We start from the raw sequence: 22,236 nt of genomic DNA, 5'->3' as shown, positions 1-22,236 counted from the left end.
TTTAGGTTTTCAGGAAGCGAAATAAGTCCCTAGAGCTAAGCCAGTTTTTGTTTTATAATCTTTAGAGCTGCTGAGTGCCTGGTAATCATATGCGAACCCTACACAATATTGAAAATGGCTGCTCTGCTATTATTAAAGTCCACAATTATTTGGAAACAGGATTTTGAGCTGACAAGTTCCAGAAATATGCTGGGGTGGCTGGGAGGGGAGATCACCATTTGATTCATTGAATGCATCGTATAAAATTGAAGCAGATAGCATTAATGTGGTAACCTTCTTGCCATGCATTTCTCCCCATGTATTTGTGTGCTACTTGATACACACAAATAGCAAGGAAAATAATGGTTTCATGTTACTTTTGCTTATAGTTAGCAGATGATGTCACAAGCACCCACCAAGTTTTTTTGTTTGATTGAAAACTGCTTTGCAGTAAGAATTTTATGCAGCTTGGAATTGTATCCTTTCCCTACATGCCTGGAATTGCACTTCATTGTCTTATGTACCATTACCGTGGTAGTATAAATAAGTTTTTGCTTATGCCTTGTATTTAAATTGGAATGCTCAAGGCTCATTCTAAAAACAAAGTGTTGTGCCTAAATTTGCATTTGCTCTCATGGTTGTCTTTGTCGTTTTGTGTGCTGGAGTACAATAAATTTTAAATATTAAGAGAAGACAATTCAGATTGCTTTCGTTGCATAGTGCATAAGTTGCAGAATCAAATTTCTTTCACTGCATGTTCAGTTTCACTGTTAAAATACTTTGCTGTAGCCAGTTGCCTTAGCTGATTTACTTCATGTTAACCTTGAGTACAGTTCAGATGCGTTTCTTTTCCATTATCTCCTGTTCCTTTTTCCCCATCCTACCTTTTGATTAGTTGCCAACATTTATTCGTTTTCTATTAAACTAGTAAAAGGGAGGATTATGGCACATGTTGAAGCAGGTTGGAGTAGATGGAACCTACTTTAGTTATGCGACCCCCGAACACCGCTTTTAATGAAAGGGCTTGTGCTGTGCCCTTTCATTTTTAATTATAATTATTGGTATGGTTTTAATAGCTTTTATATATGTATATATTTTTAATTTTATCAGTCTTTAATTTTTTTAAATTGTTGTTTTTCTGTGTTTTTAGTTCTTATTTTTACCTGTAAGCTGCCTTGAGTCCCTTCAGGGGGAAAATGTGGGGTAAAAATAAAAATAATATTAATAATTTGTTCCTGTTCATCTGCTAGTTCTGTAGTTGAGAACCTAATTTCTGTGCCAGGAGTTTGGTTTGATGAGAGAGGATAAAAACTGCCTAGGTAATTGGTGATTGAGGCTATCGTGACAAATGCAACAAAACCTACTCTTGAGCTATTGAAAAAGGATTCAAAACAGGTTATTAAAACTATAGTTACCCTAGTGGTCTTGGGGCATGAGGGTTTAATGGAGGAATAACTTATTGTCCCTTCTCTATTGTTTGACTTTCAAATTTTTTGGCCCCCCCCCAAAAAAAATCACTTCAATTTGAAAGAGTTCTAATTGACACTCTAAATCAGACACCCCCAAACTTGGGTCTCCAGCTGTTTTGGGACTACGATTCCCATCACCCCTGACCACTGGTCCTGTTAGCTAGGGATGATGGGAGCTGTAGTCCCAAAACATCTGTAGGGCCGAGTTTGGGGGTGCCTGCTCTAAATAGTGGAGGCTATTTTGAAGAATCACAGCATTTGCTAGATGAAAAAGAACTTTTGCCAACAGTTTGCTGGGTAAGCTGCACCCTAAAGCCTGAAGTCATATGCTTGCACGTGCGGAAAACAAACAGGTATGCACAGGCTCCTGTGATGCATAGGTGAAACTTTTCAGGTTAACAAATAGAAAATAACAATGCAAGGTATTATATTTTTCAAGGGTTTAACAAGACTTACTGACAGTTTAGGAACAAGAATGCCAAACCAATAAAAACTAGTGTCCTTTTGAGGTAGCTGTGAAAAATATAAACAATGCCCCAGAGAGGCAGCTATTCCAGTATTAGAAAAGGAGAGCTGACGTGCTTATCAGTAAGTATGCGGTTGTTGCATACAATTTGGAGGACTGAGAAAATTAAATGCATTTTAAGTTTCATTTGATCCCATTTTCCCCCCTAAGAAACCCATGAATTTATGTTAAATTTATCTTGGCTTATGAAAAGAGATGTAATGACTTCTGCTAACAAGATAAAAGAGAAGCCAGCACTTAATTTCCTAGGTGATACACAAAATAAAATGATTTGCATGCCTCAAAAAGATTATGCACAACCTTGTTAAATGCAGTACAATACAAATGAAGAACAAATGAGCTACCCAGATAGGATGCATTTTTGTAACTCAGGGCTGCTGTCTGCAGAATTCCAATAGAGAGTGAATCAAGAGGCACTTGTTCTTTCCAGTGGCTCTCAGGTTTTTGATAATCATTGCTGGCAAGATGATGTATCCAAGCATGCATTGATAATCCCCCTCTGTGTTTTTTATAGTTATGGTACATTTTGGTGGACGATGATTATTTGCTAAGCTCTAAGTCTTATTTTCCATTGACATACATATTTTTATTTCCTTTGATTGCCAGAGAACATGCAACATACATATATATACTCAAGTCACTTTAACAAGAGATGTTCCCAATAATTGGAAAATTCCTACTTTTAAAGTGTTCTACATGCAAATAAGCTGTGGTGGTTCCAGAGGGTGATTTTGCAATTAGGCTAATCTTGTAATGAGTGATTAGGTGAGCGACAGCACTCTGCTTGAAAACGGTGTATATTGACTGTTGGAGCCCTGTAATGAAGCGTGGAAAGCTCTATGCCCAATGTTCTCTGGTAGAATTGTCAGTCACTGGCACATCATGGCTGAAGCAGTTTATTGAGTATGACTGCCAAATCTTACACAGGTGCCGGATTAATTTTGATGTATCGCACTTAGAGCAATGGCTTTGGACAGTTACTTTGCAGTGTGTTTGCTGGAAAACCATCGAAGGGAATTTTTTGAACAATTGGACTAAAATAGCTGTGCTACTGTAAATAATCTCCTGCAATGCTTTACAATCTCTGTAATGAGAAATTAATGCTTGTGAATTGTAACATATTTCTACTATAAAACTAATTTCTGCTGTCTGTTCAGAAAGGCATTTCCTAGGCACAAGCTGCAAAAGGCTGCACATTGCTTTACTGGCATTCCTTGGTATCACAGTACCGGAGGGCCAGAAATTAAGTGGCTTATGTCATGAACAGAAACATTCTGGAATGACATGACATACACAAGGCACAAGTAGGCGTGCCGCATTTCATAACATGTACTTTGCTTTGTGCAGTTTTCCTACTAGTGCCCCTACCTTATACTATGTCCCCATCTCATATCAAGGTAGATAGAATATCTGCTTAACACAAACAGGAAGAGGACTGCTGAAAGATCTATGTAGCCCCTTTTTAAATACAAAAGTATCACAACCACACTATTCGCTTTTCTGGGGAATACTCAGGTAGCAAAATGCCAAATGCTAGGTGGCTTTTGTGGGGGTGTTGCAGATTTGAGTAACGTATGAATACACAAATAGACAGCTTGAGTTAGCAAACCACTAACATAGTGAAGTGATTCCCTTTTATGAGGAAAGGGCTTTGTGAGATTGGGACATTGCAACAGATATGATTTAGAGCAACCGGGGGGGGGGGAATGGTACGTGTTGAAACTCGACCAAAGTCCTGGAGTTAAATTGTGAGGAGAAAATGACGACAGTTACCGGAAGTTGCCTGGTAAAATTAGATTAATACTTAACCCAAGACAATCAACAGGGGCACCTGCCTCATCAGGAGTCGATATAGTGCATGGAGTCAGTATAGTGTGTGTGGAAGGGGGGAAAGTCAGATACAGCTTTTGCAGAACAAGGCTACGTATAGGCAACTACAAATTTATGCCCAATTGGTGCACTATTGCGTATTCATACATCGCCACAACCCAGAAGTGGACAGAAAAGGGGATGGAATGGGGGCGGAGTGAGCTTATGCATGCGGGGGTCAGGAAATGCAACCCCTGCACAAAACAGTTTTTGCCTGTATTTGCCTTTGCAGACTCTGATTGGGTGGGGAGGGAGGGGTGCAAGAGGGCACAAGTGCCCTCGTTGGCAGGTTAGCTGGGCGGCAAACTGCATCCTGCCCTGACAGTAACATGGCTTGTGGGGGAAAGCCATGCTTGGTGATGCCCCAGTTCGGACAATCACCTCTTCTAATAAGCAGAACTCAGCTGGAATATAAAGGAGGAGTTTCCAAGCGTATTTTTCTCATGCCGTGTCATCAGGCCATCATTAGCTTGGCAGTGAAACATGGTGGCTGGCTTGCTGAGTTAGCAGCTATGAGGCCAGGGAAAGTGAGGTGAGGCTAGCTGTGCATCACTGCTTGTGGCAGGAGCCATCGGTGCCAGCAGTCAATATGGTGCCTGGCTGGGGCTTTGCAGGGGAAGAGAGGAGGAGGCAGCCCTGGCACCATGTTGGCCATGTCAGGCAGTGACTGGTGATTTGCTAGATGCATTTCTGAACTCAGTTAGAGAGGCTGAGAGCAGGTGCTGCAAACTTGAATGCTACACTGGCAGTGCTGTTCTTCACACTGGGAGCCAGTGTGGTGTAGTGGTTAAGAGCGATAGACTCGTAATCTGAGGAACCGGGTTCGCGTCTCCGCTCCTCCACATGCAGCTGCTGGGTGACCTTGGGCTAGTCACACTTCTTTGAAGTCTCTCAGCCCCACTCACCTCACAGAGTGTTTGTTGTGGGGGAGGAAGGGAAAGGAGAATGTTAGCCGCTTTGAGACTCCTTCGGGTAGTGATAAAGCAGAATATCAAATCCAAACTCTTCTTCCTCCTCCTCCTCCTCTTCTTCTTCTTCTTCTTCTTCTTCTTCTTCTTCTTCTTTCTGCTGACGCTCCTCTGCTTCCTGGCCCTGGCAGGCTTATGCTGCTGCTGTTGCTGTGTTTTTTTCTTGTTTAGCAATCTGCAAGAGTTCCATGAGGCATAGTTTTGGTGAGGGTAGGGCAAATGGGAAGCTGCCCCCCCCCCCGAATCATTGGCAGAGATTTCGGAGGGGGGGAGCTTAATTCAAATTATTTGTTAATTTTTCAAAAATACCACTTCAGATTAAATTATTTGGCAGCTTATAGTTTAGGAGCCACTTCTGTATAAAGAAAACGCATCAGCCCTTTTAAAAGGATGCTTCACATTGTGAGTGGCAATTAAGCACTGCCACTAAAAAGGACACCCTCCCAAGAGAGTTCACAATTGGAGAGCGGCAGTGCAGACTCCCCCCCCCCCCCAGCAAAATTTGTAAATCTGGCACTGTTCCTCTGTAGCACTAACACTAGCTCAAGCTGGAAGCATAAACATGGTTGCATGTGGAAAAGCCTGTCGGTTTACTTTTTGTAATTTCTGTTTGTATCCAAAAGTAGAAAAAACATCATATGTTAAGTGCTTCAGAAATTAGGAGCTCTATAATTAACTTTAAAATGACAAACCCTATCAACAGACTTGCAGTCTTAAAAAAGGAAGAACAGACAGAGATCAAAGGTTGAAGAATTTGGGAGCAAAGATATCACACACTGTTTAGAAACTTGAAAGGACGGAGAGTGTTGGCAGTGAGAGAGATTTGGAAGTTGGATAGGAGAACGAATTCCAAAGAGAAAGAGAAGGTCTAGAATGCATGAAATGGAAGAAGTAATTCAAGGTTAAGCAGAGAAGACTATCTGTAGAGTGGAGAAGACAAGAAAGCAAGTAAAGAGAAGACAAGAAAGACTATTAAAGAGGCAATGAGTGAAGAGATTGGAAAACAAAGTACTGTAGTAACTTCCCTGGCTCCTGTTAGATCCAGTTGAAGGGAGTGCAAGAGAGGAGAAGCATGGGCAAAACATGGGTGGACCAAACAAATGGGCAGGAGAATTGAAAACAGGAAAGGAGAAAAAAGAAATCCTGAAGAGAGAGAAGAAATCCAGAAGGGGAGACAATTACAGTAATCAATCTGGGAAAGAACTAAGAGAAAAGACTAATGTCTTTGCAATTTTTCAGTTAACCTGAGGGCCACTTCGGCATTTTGCTCTTAATCACAAAAAGGCATGCTTGTCACTTTTATCTTGTGAACCGCCCTGAGATCTTTTGATGAAAGGTGGTATATAAATCTAGAAAATAAATTAAATAAACCCATTCTCTGCACACTCCTTTTTCTCTGCACATACCAAAGCATACTCTCATCACGTATATCGCTCGTTTTCTTTCCCCATACCAGACTTTATTCTCAGCAACTCTCTCAAAAGCACACAAGTCTTTAACTCTCACAGCATTTCAAAGGACATCTCAAACAGAGGTGGGCAGTGAAGTATAGCTATGTGGTTGAAGCAGAATTGAAAAACTGGAGCCATCTCCGCCCACACCTTTGAATTTAGAGAAGGAAGAAGCAGTGCACACCACAATGCAGCCCTTTGGCAGCCCCTTTTTAAACGAATTCATCCACAGGGCTGCAGGCCTTACGTTGTACAAACTTGCAACAGAGGGAGAAGAGAGCAAAGGACTTCTTAGCAATTGTAGCAAAACCAACCAGGGCAGTATCCAACTAATGTGTCTCACTGGTGCAAGGATTAACACTTCGACAAAAGAGCTTTCCCCTCACTCCTCTCTCCTCACCCCTCATCCTTTCTCTTTCCTCAGAAAGATAATAATGAAAGCAAGAAAATGTATGTCCACCAAATTGCAAAGAAGAAATAGTAGATGAATCAACATTGCTAAAAGGTAAAGACAAGTAAAAGGTAAAGTTAAAGGTACCCCTGACTGTTAGGTCCGGATGCGGATGACTCTGGGGTTGTGCAGTCATCTCGCTCTATAGGCCGAGGGAGCCGGCTTTGTCTGCAGACAGCTTCTGGGTCATGTGGCCAGCATGACTAAACCGTTTCTGGCGAAACCAGAGCAGCACACAGAAATGTCGTTTACCTTCCCACCGGAGTGGTACCTATTTATCTACTTGCACTTTGACGTGCTTTTGAACTGCTAGGCAGGAGCTGGGACCAAGCAGAGGGCTAAAAATTGACCAAGCGATACAGCACTAAAATGGGAGGAGCAACAAACAGATTCAGTGAAATGCCAATGATACAAACCAGGTGATGCACTTCTCCTTAACCCAACAGTATTTCAGCCCCTTCTGTTTTAGTTTATTTCATTTCCAAAGAAGTGATAGAGGGTGTATGTTTTATAAAAATGTTATTGAAGTTCAGAGAATTGCTGTGGAGGAGTGTATTGTTGTGCATTGTTTTCTACTGCTCCCCCCTTCCCCCACAGAGGTTTTCAAAAGTGCTCACATAGACAAGCTCTTAACTCCACTTTATTCCTGTTAATTACTGTGAGATGGGTAAGCTGCTTGTCACACACATTTAACCACGCCAGTCGAAATCACATTTGTCTTCAGCACTGCTGTTGCTTCTGAGCTCTAGTTTCCTAGGTGGAGCTTGATAAGCTACCAAGCCTTGCAAAACTAGTTTGTCCAGAGACCGTTGTGAGTCAGAAAAAATGAATATGTATGTAATGGGGCACCAATGGCTTTTACAATGCCACTTCTATGCCTTCATAAAGCTATTTCTGAATATATCCATAGTGTCTAAGCAGGGAATATGAGCTCCCTTCCTGCTTCACTTTTTTTTTTTTTTTTGCCATCCATCTCTCCTTTCATTGGAGGGCTGTGGCAGTACTTGGTGGTTGCTTCTGGGATCTCTTTGCTTAATATTTCTAGTGGCATGTATTTGCTTTTGTTACAATAGATAAACTCTAGAAATGCAATAGAACGTTTACGAAATGAAAAGCTTTTATCCTGTTGCCTGCAGTTCATAGAGGCTTTGGGGAAATGAATGCATGCGACTATGAAGCAACCTCACTGTGAACAGCCTGATGCAAGCTTTCTCATTCTCATTCCCATTCCCATTTCCTGCCTCCTGTCTGCTTCCTTGCTGTTCCTTGAAAATAGAGCAGTTCTATTTCCCAGATGACCACTGGAATAAAAAGAAACAACAAAAAAACCCAAGGCAGTAAGACAAACAGTTCTTCTTTTTGAACGAATTGTGTTGTCATTTTCTCTCGCTTTTAACTGCTATCTGTAGTATAAGATATGACACAGTAAATCAATGCAGGATTTCTTTTCTCTGATGCATATTATATGTATCTCACTTACAAGGATGGGATAATTAGAAGATGAATTTTCTTTTTGTCATGGACAGTGATGGATCAAAAAGAATCCTTTAACATTAATTTTATTTCCTTCTATAACAGAGGTATTAATGCCAAGATTCTAATTCAGGCCCTTGAGAACCAAATTGCTTCGTTAAAAAGAATAAAAAGAAAAAGAAAATTGTGTAGGTTATAAAAGTGCTGTGATGCTATCCTTTTCATGTCATGCAATGAAATCAAGGGGGGAAAGGATTGCATTTAAAGTCATGTCCACACTCAGTACATGTAATACCTTCATCCTATTTTATTTGCCTCAGGCAGGGAAATCCCAAGAAAAAGGGGGCAAAAAAGAAAGAGTTGTGGTATGTTGGGAGTACCTTTCTTTCAGAGGGAGAAAAATTGAACACAACTAATTTGAGTATTCACATTCTGTTGAATGCATTATAATATTTAAAATTGCCCATGGTTTGACACTGAGCCAGCTTGCACACAGCACTAAGCCAAAAAGATGGTTTAGCATGAACATGCAAGCATAGACTCCCAGAGGGAAGATTGCAACCACTTTGCTTCTCCTGTTTATTTTGGCTTAGTGTGTTTTCTGAATCTGGGTTTATAGTTTAAAGGTAAAGGTAAAGGACCTCTGACAGTTAAATCCAGTCATGAACTACTCTAGGGTTGCGGCGCTCATCTCTCTCTATAGGCCAAGGGAGCCAGCGTTTGTCCGCAGACAGCTTCCGAGTCACGTGGCCAGCAGGACTAAGCCGCTTCTGGAGAACCAGGGCAGCGCATGGAAACACCGTTCCCGCCGTTCACCTTCCTGCCGGAGTGGTACCTATTTATCTACTTGCACTTGATGTGGTTTTGAACTGCTAGGTGGGCAGGAGCTGGGACTAAGCAACAGGAGCTCACCCCGTCGCGGGGATTTGAACCGCCGACCTTCTGATCAGCAAGCCCAAGGCTCAGTGGTTCAGACCACAGCACCACCCACGTCCCGGGGTTTATAGTTTTCCTCTCTCCAAATGAACCATGGTCTATAACCAAGGTTTGCTGTGTGCCTTACAGCTTGTGGGAGAGCTGAACAATGAACTGGGGTTCAGACACACTAAATCATAGTGCAGCAGCAAAACAACCACAGAGGAGCAAAGTGGCAGTGATCTCCTTTGTGGGAGCCAACACATTTTGCTTGTTCATACTAAGCTATGGTTTGGCTAGGTGTTATATGTACAAAGAGAACATACCTCCAGATTCTGGTTAAAAATTAAAAGCACTCCATATAGGTCCCCTGCAGTAGCTTCCTAAGAAGAGGTGTCAGGACTCAAGCCCAGTATCTTGAACTGAGGAGTGTCGGGCACAGACATGGCTAAAGGAGGGAAATACTAGAAACTTCAGACCATCACAGAAGCCATTTGAACAACAATTTTCAGAGGCGTAGCCATATAGTTTGTTGCACAAAAATCAATAAAGAATAATGTTGCTGAACTCCAACTCCATCCATTGGACATGTTTATGGAACTTCAACTTCCATCTCTGCCAGCAAGCATGGCCAATGGATGAAGTTGGGAGTTGAGCAACACCCAGAGGGCAAAAGGTCCCCTACACCTGATTTAGAGGAATAAATCATACTCGTTCTTTTTTCTCTGTGACCCTCAGCTTTACAAGGTACATGGAGTAGCTGGGCATCTTTGGATCTACTTTAAGGGAGAGTATGTATCTAGTGTTTTTTTTCTTCTGCATGCAGATGTGGGAGCAGCTATGCATAGAAGGTCAACAATCATAGAGAGAACAGGTCAGAATTGGCCCCATCCCCAAAGTTAGCCATGACCATTGCTCCCAGAGTTCACAGGAAGTATTGTTCCTTTGTTCCCCGAAAAGCATGTTGGAACAGCAGGCATTGAATGAACACCAAGGGTTCCTTTGGAGGACACATAATGCTTTGCAGCTGCTATAGGGCACTTTTTGTCATTTAGCATAAAGTGTAGCAATAGTCATTACTGTAGTGGGACACAGAAACAAGGTAATGGCAGAGGGGATTTCTGTGTGACACATGGTACATGCACCAGGTTACTACTCCTTTTGTCCGTTACTTGAAAAAACTGACCTTTTAATGTGTTATTCCTAAGCAGTTGTCTTTATTGTTACAATTTGCTAATAAGTTCAGAACTCACACCAAAGTACAAAGTAGTTAAATAGTTAGGCTTATCAACCTGAAAGATGCATTGTCTCAGCTGCCAAGACTGATTACCTTCTGCCTTTTATGCAATGAGCAAAATATTCAGCTGTGTCGTTAATGAGGAATCATTAGCAATCTGAACAAGCAGATGTGATCTTAGCTATTAGTTCTCAAATCACCTCCTTTTAATCAGCTTGAACACTCATGTTCAGGTTAGACTAAGAGGTCTCCCTTGCAAACCTTAAATAGTATTACAGCCTAAAATGTGATCAACTCTGGATGCAAACTTTAGAGAACCTCCTGTGTACATGGCCCTCATTTGCATGTATATGAGATACCTGTTCAAAGAACGGTGTAGATTGGTGGTAGACCCACTGTAGAAACCCATCTTGAACAGCAACCTGGATGCTGCAGAAGATATGTGCTCTGCAGTGATTCATTCTATATTTCAGTAAACCTCAGTGTTTGAGGACAGATGCTTAGCTGAGAGAAGATACACACTGAGAATTTTGGAATGACTACAAGTCATTCCAGTGGTCTGTACATAATGCTAAACCCTAGTTAAATTAGGATTTATTAATCAATTATTTTGTTACAAAATAATCCTCTTTGTTTTCTATGGTAAAGATTATATTAAATGGAGATGACTTAGACAATAGGTATCTTCAACTTTTAGCTCCAACTCTCAGGCCACTTTGAACTTGTATCCAATGCTCCCCCCACATATATCATTTAAGAACTCCTACCTTAATTATCTACTTTTTGTCTTCATTTTATTCCTCACCACCAAATATGCTAGTTTTGATGGAGACTTACTTTGTTATCTGCTTTTTACTTCATGATTATAGAACAGTTTGGATAAAATGTCAGTGCTAAGGATTAAATAAACAGAGGGAATTTTTTTTTTAAAGGAAATAACCAGTCTTCATCTCATTTGAGCATGAAGAAATTACATTATTAAGTCCTAATGTTTCCAAAGCAAATAGTTACGGTACTGACAGTAGTATATTGGGTGCAAAGAACGCTAGAATTTTCTGCATACCATTTTTCTGACCCAAACTGCTGGTGTGTCTGTCATGGCTATTTCCTTGTAATATGTGCTACTCCATCAATGGTGTTTCCATCTTATCTTTTGTCTGTTACAAAAACTCAGTTCAGTAACTGAGGCATTGCTTGGTTGCCAAGGTTATTTCAAAGTCTCAAGCTTACCAGTCACATGACCATGAATTTACCTGGAAAATGACTTAAAAGCACAATTAGACCACTATATAAGCTTTTAAGTATGGGCTCAGTTAGCCAACAGAAATTTTCTTAGTCACAGATATTTTGTTAGATTAATGAAAACCGGAGTAGGCTGAAATGCAGAACTCCACATTTGTTTTACTATGTTGTTGTAGTTTAATGTGATTTTTGAATAAAATTAAGTTGTCCTATTATTTAAATACTGATAACAAGATACAGTCATACCTCATGTTACATCCACTTCAGATTGCGTGTTCTTGTCTTGCGTCGCGCGGCAACCTGGATGTACCGGAATAGGTTACTTCCGGGTTTCACCGCATGCCTGCGCAGATGCAGCGATTTGAGTTGCGGGCTTTTCATGTTACGGACGGGCCTCCGGAACGGATCCCGTCCGTAACACAAGGTACCACTGTATTTATCTTTTCATAATTGATCTCCATTCCACACTACACCCACCCAGTTTCAGATTTATGCTAACCTGGGGGAAGAAAGTACCTTGGGGAATCTCTTTTTCATTCTGATTGTGGTAATAAGTGTACAGAATCTCCACAGTAGAATTTTTATGATATACAGTACCAGGAAGGTTTTCTTTTTCTGTGTGATGTCCAGTCATTCTCTCATTGGAAGTGTTTTTCCAATGCAGACCGGGGGGGGGGGGGTTCCAAAACTTCATTTCAAGCCCATCTTCAGATATTTCAACCAGTGTGACCAGCATAAATAATTGCTGCTACATCCTGATGTGCACTTACTCCTTGCCCATCCTGCATTGATATAGACCAGAGATGAGGAACCTGTGGCCCTCCAGATGCTGTCTGGGTCTGATTGGAGTTGAAGTCCAGCGACCTCTGGACGACCACATGTTCTCCACCACAGATTTAGGCTCAATTTCTCCCAATTGGGACTGCTTCCTCTTTCTGTGCAGTCAGGCTTATGGTGCTACAGAAAGACTAACCTGTCACCCGCTGTTCCCTCCCCTTCTTGCTTGTCCCCCAGCTTTCCCATTGAATACATAGTCTGGTTGACTGTTTTTTGGTGTGTGCTACTGATATCTATCCAGGGCAGGACTTCAGGGAGTGAATGTTTTGCTGTATGATTCTGCAAAGAACAAAATTTTTCCATTTTGTTAGTATTTGATCTAGGTTATTAAGCAGTATCGGTCTATAGCAAGAAATCTGACTACTTCAGCCAATCGTGATTTCCTTCCTCCTTGCTGTGTCTTATATCTCAGTTCCAAGGCTGCCTGTCGTCATTGATCATTTTCGTTTGGTGATGACCTTAACTATTCTGTAGAGAAAGGTTCTAAACTCCAGAAATGAGCCTTGATCAAGCTTTTCTGGGTGGATTTATGGGAGGTTTTCACCATGACACATGGAAAATGACATTATGAGCCTGTAATCAAAATCTTTTCTGTGTAGGAAGGTCAAATCAGTCACAATGAAACATAGTTTTCAGGGGGGGAAATGCAGTTATAAAAAGCAAGTTTAACTTGAGTATGTTATTGGGATGAATTAGTGTTACCCCCTCCCCCGAGGGATTTCAGTTCCCAACATCAACATTGGCATCATCTATATACGCATCTCTTAATTCAAGCCATGCATTACTATGACTTTCCCACCTTGAATTATTTAGCTGAAATTAAATTTAAATTCCTCAAACACAACTTGTATTTTTTTCTTCAGCAGCCGATTAATAGTTTGAATACAAAATAGTACCTCTCCTAAAAACACGTCTAATTGTTTTTAGAGACCAAGTATAGGTCTCTATAATTACATGAGTAATTATACAATATGTCAACAAATCCTTTTAAAAAAGTTATTTTATAGAGTTTTGTACAATCTAAATGGCACAGTAAAGAGTAACAATAACAACAAAACAATTACAAGTCTATTGTGATTTGTTCCATAAACTAATACATACATAGAGAAGGCAAAAACAGAGAGTATAAATGAAGTTGGAATCACATTAGTTTATCAAATTTCTCCAGAAATATGTACCGTATTTTTTGCACCATAACACTCACTTTTTTTCTCCTAGAAAGTAAGGGGAAATGTCTGTGCGTGTTATGGAGGGAATGCCTACGGGTGGCATGCCTACGGATTTTCCTCCTCTAAAAACTACATGCGTGTTATGGTCGGGTGAGATCTGCAGATGAATTGATAAATTTGTAAATGCATCAAATTGAGCCTGTGTCTTGGCTAATGTGACAACTCCTATTCTGAATTACGTTATGTTGTTGCTGTTGCTTTGTGGTAGCCTTCAGAAGAGCCTGCAGAAGTCTGGTGTAGCAGCATGCAAACAATTTTTCTCAGGAAGAGAGTCTGAGGAACTGAGGAAAATAGTGGTCTCAAGAGATGAATTTCTAGGCCTTATTGACAAATTAAGAACAAACTAATCATTGGGTCCAGATGGTATTCATCCGAGAGTTGCTAAAGAACTCAAATGTGGAATTGCTGATTTTCTAATATATAAAACTGGTCCTGCAGATCAGCAGTCATGTGTGTGCACACTTCCCTATGCAGACACACATATGACTAACCATTGGGATGGGCAGAGAGCAGATCAAAGATAAAAAATTCAGAAGTCTTTCTTCTCACCACAGTACTGCCACCGCCACCCTTCTCTCGCTCTAGCAGGGAAGTGGTGCAGAGAAGCAAGTGAAAAAGTTAAAAACTTCTCCTCTCAGCCCAGCACTGTCCCCTTGAGTCGCTGGCTTGGAGAAGAGCCAGTAAATTGGCTCAGGGGTCTGGTGGGCCATTGAAAGCAGTTTGATGAGCCCATTCTAGTCTGGGGGCCATGGCCTTGCCACCCTGGTTCAAAGCTTTTTCCTCTGCTTTCAGAACAGCTTACAAAAATGTTGGCTGTATCATCCATAGATTTTCCTTCCCACTGAGCTAGGACCCGAAGACCTGCCAGTTAGTTCAGTGATGCCTACTCCCAGATATGTTTGCATTGGGTCAAATGAGAAAACTATGAACCTCAAGCCAAGGTGAACCTCAGACATTGCATCACATTACAGTGGCAGCACCCAAGCAGTACGAGTGTCAAAATTTAGCAAGACTTAGTGAGAATTCTGTGCTCACCGCTGAATCTTTCCATTAATACCAAGGTTGAAATCAAACAACACAATTCATCTAAAGTCCTGAAAGAACAACTGGGTTTAAACCAAATGTTGGAAGATCAATAACGGTATAGCAGTTCAAGTCTCCATGGGGAGTGCATTGGCTCCTAGAAGCTATCAGCATGTTACAGCAGCTACACCCCAGGAAACAGCTTCAATTGGCCAACTAAACCAGGTGATGGTTCTCAAATCCTCAATCTGCCACAGACTTCCCCTCCATGCGAAGGCAGGCTCTGGCAGATTGAGGAGTTGAGATCAATAGTGGGTCCATTGTTCAGAAGGTGGTTTCTGCACGTGCTGTAGATGAAAATGAGCGGCAGGTGGGGCTTGCCAGTCTGGGAAGCTAGCCCTTCTAGGAGAAGGAAAACTCTGATCCTAAACCTCCTCTGCCTTGTGGCTATATTCATTTGTGAGAAAGGCTTCAGGAGTAAACTCCTGCAACTTCTGCAGCCAAGCTGGCATCAAATGTTTTGACCTTCTTTCCTTTGGACCACATTAGCTGGCCGAGAGGGGGGGGTCTTGTCATCTGGGCAGCCCATGACCTTCTTACACTGCCCAGGCTTGCACCCTGGAGAGGTCACTTAAGTGTTGCTAAAGCACCAAAAACAATGTGGGAGGCAGCAATTATGAGTTACTGGTTTGTGCAGCCACAGCAGGTGCTGTGATTCTGCAGTTGTTTGACTTCACCCCCACCCCACCCCCAGTGGCACGCTCCATGAGCCTAAATTTCGAGTGGGACCCAGCAGCCCACCACTCCAATCACAGGGCTTAAGAGCCTGTAAAAGGAAAGGTGCCCCAACAGGCACCTAAGTCATTGAGGGATTTAGAAGTCAAAACTAATACCTTAAGTTGGACAGTGTAGTTGGATAGGCAGGTAATGTAGCTTCCATAGAATTGGGGTTACAAGGCAGCATGTTAGCACTCTACCAGCAGCATTTTGCACTAGCTGCATTTTCCAGACTATATTCAAGGGAAATGCTGCAAAGACTGCATTGCAGCAGTCAAGTTACGAGCTTACCGAGACATGTGATGCAAAGGCAAACCAGGTGCCCCTCCCCATGGGAAAAAGAAGATAAAAACAGGGACCTTTGGGACATAGTAGAGGCATCTGAGATAATCTCAGAGGTTGAAATGGTGCCAGGCAGCTGAGGAACATTACTTTCCTCATTCTTCTTTTAGTTCCCATAGTGCAAAATAAGTGTAATAGCTCAGTTTTCTGGGCATATGTGTTAGGGGTTTACAGTAGGAACCTACCATTTCCGTTGTGGGAGTTTATGGCAGTTAGCAGAGAGAAAGAGAGTAACTTCCTCACACTCCCATTTTTTCCCACTGTCAGCAGAGCCGCCTCTCTGACCCAACATCTCTAGACAATGGTGGGCCCTCTGCTGGATCTCGGTAGGTGACCCAATCATGGAACCATATTACTCAAGGTCTGATGTAATCTTAATTGAATCTTTGCAATTATTTATCAGTATTATAATATAAAACATTCTCTCTATTATGTGGTATTGACGTATGAATTGGCTGTTCTTGTGCCATACATAGATTTTTATTCTGTATATGTGGTTTATTCAAACTGAGTTCTCTGAAAAGAACACTAGCACACAGCAGATTGTTTAACATAATAAACCACTATAATGATGGCATTTTACAAGCTTATATAGCCAGTGTAAACTTGCAGCTAACTTAGCATTGAGATAAGTACATCATGCCCTGAATTGTTGTTAAGAGAGGCTGTTGTCCGCATGTGTGCACAGTTAAATAAGCTATGTAATGTATTGTCTCAACCCTGAGATTTTGCACCCAAGGAAGCTTATATTTTATTGTTGAAGAAACAAGTACAGCAAATTATTGTATGTATAAAATAATAGAAATTATTGAAACTGCTTAGCTGCTAAGGTTATCCCAGCACACTATTTCACATCACTAGACTTGATAAATTTTAATCAACACCTTTGGGAACGTGTTTTCAGTATCTAAATGTTTTCTTATTTCTTTTGGATATATATGTAGTGCATCTGAAATTTGGATCAATAAACTTCATTCTTGTATTACCCTGTTGTTGTTGTTGTTGTTGTTGTTGTTGTTGTTGTTGTTGTTGTTGTTTTTGCTTCTGCTTCCAGTTCCTTTTTGGAGTAACAGTTTGTTTGTTGCATGTCGTGAAGAGGTAACAGCTTAATTCTAAAGCCTCATTTCAAGATGACAGTGATAATTTATTAAACTTGTTAGTTGTTTGTTATACAAAAGGTCTCCAAGTGACTACAACATATTTCAAGTGTGAGTAAAAATACATCACATTAATACATTTACACAAAAATACATTTACTGGATGGGCAAGAGCATCATACCTGGTAGCATTGCATGTGCCCAGCATCACTTTATTCTGGTTCTTCAATATATGTATATTTTTCGCACACCAGCCAACTATCTGCCTTTAATATTGAAGCTTACCTTGCTAACAGTGTACACATGGGCATAGGGATCCAGTAGAAGTAAAATATCAAATATATTCTTTCCTATTAAGCATCACCAGGCCTTAGAGCAGCAGAATTAGGTGATCAGTTTCTTTAAAAGCATAAGTGAAAGGGATATTCTTGCTTTTGGGGAAAAAATTCCCTGGTGTTTGTTAAAATTAATCCTGCGTTCTATTAATATAGATTGTGTAAAATGGATGCTGCTACATAAATGCAATTTGTTTCTGTAAAGCTGATCTACCTTTACAGCAAATGTAATTGGTTTGAGATAAATTGCTGATTTTTAATTTTGTGGATAATGTGAAACCTGTTGTTAACATAAATAACTTTTTGGAGAGCAATATGTAATGTTAATGACTTGGTGAGCACCTGTCCCTTGAGTAGTTACTCCATAACAAATTCCCCAAATTTTGCTTGCGTTCTGAGATTAGATTTTTTTTTTTTGTATTTCACATTATTCCCCGCATTCGTTCTCAGTTCTTTTTAGCATGTAGTGCTGTTCAAACCGAAGGCTGCATTCACATGATCATCTCAATTTAAGACCATCATGCTTGCATGTGATCAGTTAGCAGGCATACAAGTGCCATAGCTTGTAACAGTGCAGCTAAAAACCAACACTTACTCATTAAAGAACAGAGCTGTCATGGGCTGGCTTTTGGCCCTCAATCTCTTAATGGTTAAAAACAAAGCAGAGGAGATATTTAAGGAAGAGACTGTCTCCAGCAACACTTGGTGGACGTGAGAATTCCAAAGGCTCACAGAGGTCCATCACCTGCACGGACTTACCAATTTGCTTTAGGAAAGAAATTTATGTGAACGGGAACTCCATGTAACTACTGGAACTTGCACAACACTCAAAGCTGAGGACACTCCAATACAGAATATTATTTTTGCTTTCTTTTCCCTAAGGATAAGTCAAAAAGTAAACCTGAGGGTTTTCTTTAGAAGGAGATGTACCTTATAAAAATATGTGTAAAATTACCTGTTCACAATCATTGTGATATAGTGAATATGTTGTTGGGTTTTGAGTTGAGGTACTCTATTCTGCTATTTAGACTTGCTTCCCACCCCCGGTGAAATCCTGGATGCTTGCTTGACCCCACAGTGTTTACTTACAGAAGGATATAGTAAGTTAAAGTCTTTGTTTATAGATGAGGCTTGCAATGTAGTTATTAACCTGAGCTTGGCATGTGCCTAGCTGGTATAACTGAGAAGACAACTGGCCTAATAGGATAACTATTAATGTAGCTACAACCCAGAACTTAATGTCACAGCAAAGGTAGCATACTAGTCCAAAAAAATAACAAATACAAGTACCGTACCCTGATTTAGCCAGGCTTTAGGAAGAAATGGAAGCTGCAGTGGGATCATGTAAGGAGGGTCCAATATTCTGCTTGCATTGATTTGTTACGTGTGGGGTGCTGTGTGTTTCTGATGGAAATCAGGCTGAAATTTGTTACTGGGAACTGTACAGCAGACAGCCAAGGAGCTGTTCACCGAACCATCAATGCCCTTGTAAAGCAGGTGGGCTTGTTTGGATTGAAAAATTTCTTTATTGGCAAGGATAGTGCCATCAAACTGTGAATCTGGTGATTCAGGGAAAATGCAACCACATCCAGAACAGGCTCAGTAACCTACTCCAGAATCATCAGAACTCACAAACAGTATCTCCGTCTTCTTGGATCTCTGTCTTCAGTTTGTTTTCCATTGGATCTAATCCAAAATTCCTGGGGTCTTTTATTTTCTAGTTTTATTGTGGATTTTAAAATTACTTTTATGAGTTTTTCTTCTTACTGTCTGAGTAATACTGTAATACCACTTGGTATTGAAGGTGGGCATAATCTTGTATATTAACAACTGGGATCTGTAGCAAAACCAAGTGCCATTTTGTTTGTGGTGTACTTCTGTCCAGAATGCCAGCTAGCTATGCACCTTTTGCAGGAAACTCCATTCCATTCCATTTCCTTTACCTTAGTTTTCTCCCCATCAAACTCTGGCCCAGCAGGCATTCAGCATTCTGTGGCCCCTGAGCCTTTCAGTTGCCACTGGGCTATTTTGAGGATACATTTTTCCTCCTTCAGTTTTTTCATAAGATATTTTTCCTGCAAACTTCTGCATTCCTCCAAACCTGCTGATTCCTACTTCTTTTGTTAGGATGGTGAGTTTGGTATTAGCTGGACTTCGTCCTCCTCCCCCACTGGGCCATCTACTCTCAACTGCCCTGAAGGAAGGATTCCAGGAGAGAGAAGCACATAACACCTCATAGCTTCCTACTGCAGTGAAATAAAGAGAGCAGGGTATCAGCATGCTTGGGTTGACTCCAGGATTTGGAGAAATAAAGAGTTTAGGGGTGAAAAACTAAGGGGCATACCCCCAAAGCCTAATGAGGACTCCGTGGTCACAAGATGCTGAGTATCTCTTGGGGGAGAAGATTGAAAACCAGGTGGAGAATTAATGGAAAGGATATATTGAAAAAAGATATGAAATTGAGCACTTGATCTGCATCATTTTGTTGTAGATTCCTAGTAGTAATCTAATTGATAGGGTGACTGGAGTCTTGGAGGAATAGGTGAATAATAAGAACTAGTGATCTGCATCTGGCTAGCATAATTAAGTTTGATAGTGGTACATAGTGTTCAAGAAGACAAGCTTAAAACCTTTGAAGAAATATGGAGACTATTTTTCAATGCATCAGTGATAATGGAATGCAGTTTATTGAAGTAGTTCTTGGTGCAATTGAAGCACTTTGTTACCTTTTTCTCTTTAGCTTACTCTCCCTGTCTCTCTTCTTTTCTTTTGGAAAAAGCAACCCAGCATCATAACCTCTGTTCTAACTGGCACTGTGACATTTCATGCAAGTCGGCAGGAGGAGGGAGAAAGGTGATGGGGCCACCTATCTGAAGAAATGAGGGGGATGGATAAATTGTTGTGCTTACAGTTCTTGGTCACGTAGGTGCTTTCTGTTAAGAACATAAGAAAAGCCCTGCTGTATCAGACCAAAGACCTGTCTAGTGCAGGCTTCTGTGGCTATCCAGATGCCCACAAGCTTTAAACATGTTGCTGTGAAACACATTTGCTTGGGATTCGGCTCCTATCCTTGAAAAGATGAAAGATTGAATAAAATGATAACAGGAAGGAAAAGGATGTTCTCTGGGAGAAAGCAGCACTGGTGAACATTGCCACACATTATAGGTGTTACTGGTAGGAAAATGGAGAAACAAGGAAGCTTGTGCTTCGCTAGATGTGCATGCAAAACCATTAAATCATTGCTTTGAGCCAGATGGTAGGTTTGTAGGCAACCTGAGAGACAAGAAATGCCTACAAGCTTACATTCTGATCTTGTGGACTGGCATAATAATTGCAGTTGAACTTGCACCACTGTAGTTTAAAGGCACTATTTTATCTGGGCACTGTGAGGCTATATGAGAGACTTCAGTTCTTATCCTGAGAGAATGATACAGTGAGCTTTCAGTAGCTCAAGTATGCTGTATGGAGGGATAGAGGACGTGGGAAGGAATGGGAAAGCATCAGTGCAGTGGCTCATAGGATAAGCCCATAAACATATTTTTGTAGCTGTAATTAGACCTACTTTTCTTTCAATCTTGATACTTGATACAGGCAACCGCAGATTTATGCATGTCCAATTGATGCACGGCTGTTCACACAAGCATCATTGCGACCCAGAAGTGGTTGGAAAAGGGGGTGCATTGGGTCTATGCATGCTCCACCGTTGTGCATGACCTGGAACCAAACCCCCATGCAGATAGGGGGTTGCCTGTAGTATATTTGAAAGCAACTATACAAATTTTAGTTTACATTTCAACAATTTTTTTTAGCTTTTATAATTGGGAATTCACATATGAATGATATTAACTTGATTATTTTCTGAAATTGTAAGCAAAAGTCAGTCAGCTAGATATACAGTTCATTCCAAAATGTCATGTCAATACTGTACATGTTAGATTAATTTTAGAGATGGTATTTAAAAGTACAAAGTAATAAAGCAGAATGGCCACAGGTTTTATAGAAGGTAGTAGCATCCTGTTGAATGATGCTGATGACTCACTTTTCTATAACAGGAAGGGGTGGGGCTGCCTTCCTTCCAACCTGGCTTGCTGTGGTGGTTGTTCTGTTAGGCATGGTCACCAATTACAGCTTACAAAACAGCTTACTGCCACCTGACCACACCCACTTGAACAATAGCTCATGAGGGTGTGGTCAGGTGGCAGTGTGAAACAGGAGCATTCAGCAGTCTTGCCTCTCATTTGGCTCTTTGGCCATTTTATATACATCCTATACATAACCAATGTTTGCAACTGTCTTAGCAAGTTAAAAGAACTAATCTTCTAAAGATAAGAGGATAGCATGGGCTGAACCCTAAATGGAAACGCTGTGTGGCTCTGCTTGAAAGTGGAGGATATATAGAACATCTTCATTTTTAAAATAACAACATTGTACTGAAATATATGCGGAGGGGACTACTTCACAGTATTGCAGTCAGGATTCTGTGTATCAATGAAGACCTGTCCCATGATTAGGGTCTTGATTTAGTTTTCCAACCAGGAAACAAATTCATTCTGTATGTGCAAGTGACTATCTTTCCCTTCACTGTAACTCACCTATAAAGGATTTTGCAGAAAAAACTTATTTTGTTACTTATGTTTTGCTGAGCCAGCTGAGATCTGTTCAATATCCAGCACAATATTCCTTAATTAAACAGGACAGACCTGCCTTCGGCCTTGGATTCTCCCCACCCTCCGTTCTTGTTGTCCTGGCACGCTCTTTAAAGGCTGTTGATTAGAAGTAGGAAAAAATTAGGACAGTTGAGGAGAGTTGAGAACAAATGAGATTTGGCAGATCCAGATGTGTCCTCTTGATGACCTGTTGAGAGAAGACTGGATTATGGGGAGACGGAGGTGAGGGGCCACAGCTTGGTGGTAGAGCACATGCTTTGCCTGCAGAAGGACCCAGGTTGAATCTTCGGCTTCTCCAAGTAGGACTGGGAAAAGAGTCATATATAAAACCCTGGAGAGCCACTGCCAG

General features: G+C 41.0%; 1 protein-coding gene and 1 long non-coding RNA gene across 27 annotated transcripts in view; one reads left to right on the top strand and one right to left on the bottom strand.

Moving 5' to 3' along the window:
- LOC310765220 overlaps nucleotides 1–16,702 on the bottom strand; it is a 33,934-nt gene extending 17,232 nt beyond the window's left edge. Inside the window, exons 1-2 of the long non-coding RNA XR_014549495.1 lie at nucleotides 9,458–16,702; nucleotides 9,171–9,397 (exon numbers count right to left, since the gene is read on the bottom strand). This is a non-coding gene — a long non-coding RNA (uncharacterized lncRNA). The remainder of the gene's footprint in view (nucleotides 1–9,170; nucleotides 9,398–9,457) is intronic.
- PTPRF (protein tyrosine phosphatase receptor type F) overlaps nucleotides 1–22,236 on the top strand; it is a 476,587-nt gene that overhangs the window by 95,583 nt on the left and 358,768 nt on the right. The gene's annotated exons all lie outside the window — the stretch shown is intronic.

This window comes from Podarcis filfolensis (genome assembly GCF_964270895.1).
Source record: "Podarcis filfolensis genome assembly, chromosome: 6".
NCBI lineage: Eukaryota > Metazoa > Chordata > Lepidosauria > Squamata > Lacertidae > Podarcis > Podarcis filfolensis.
This window is presented reverse-complemented; position numbering and strand designations above follow the sequence as displayed.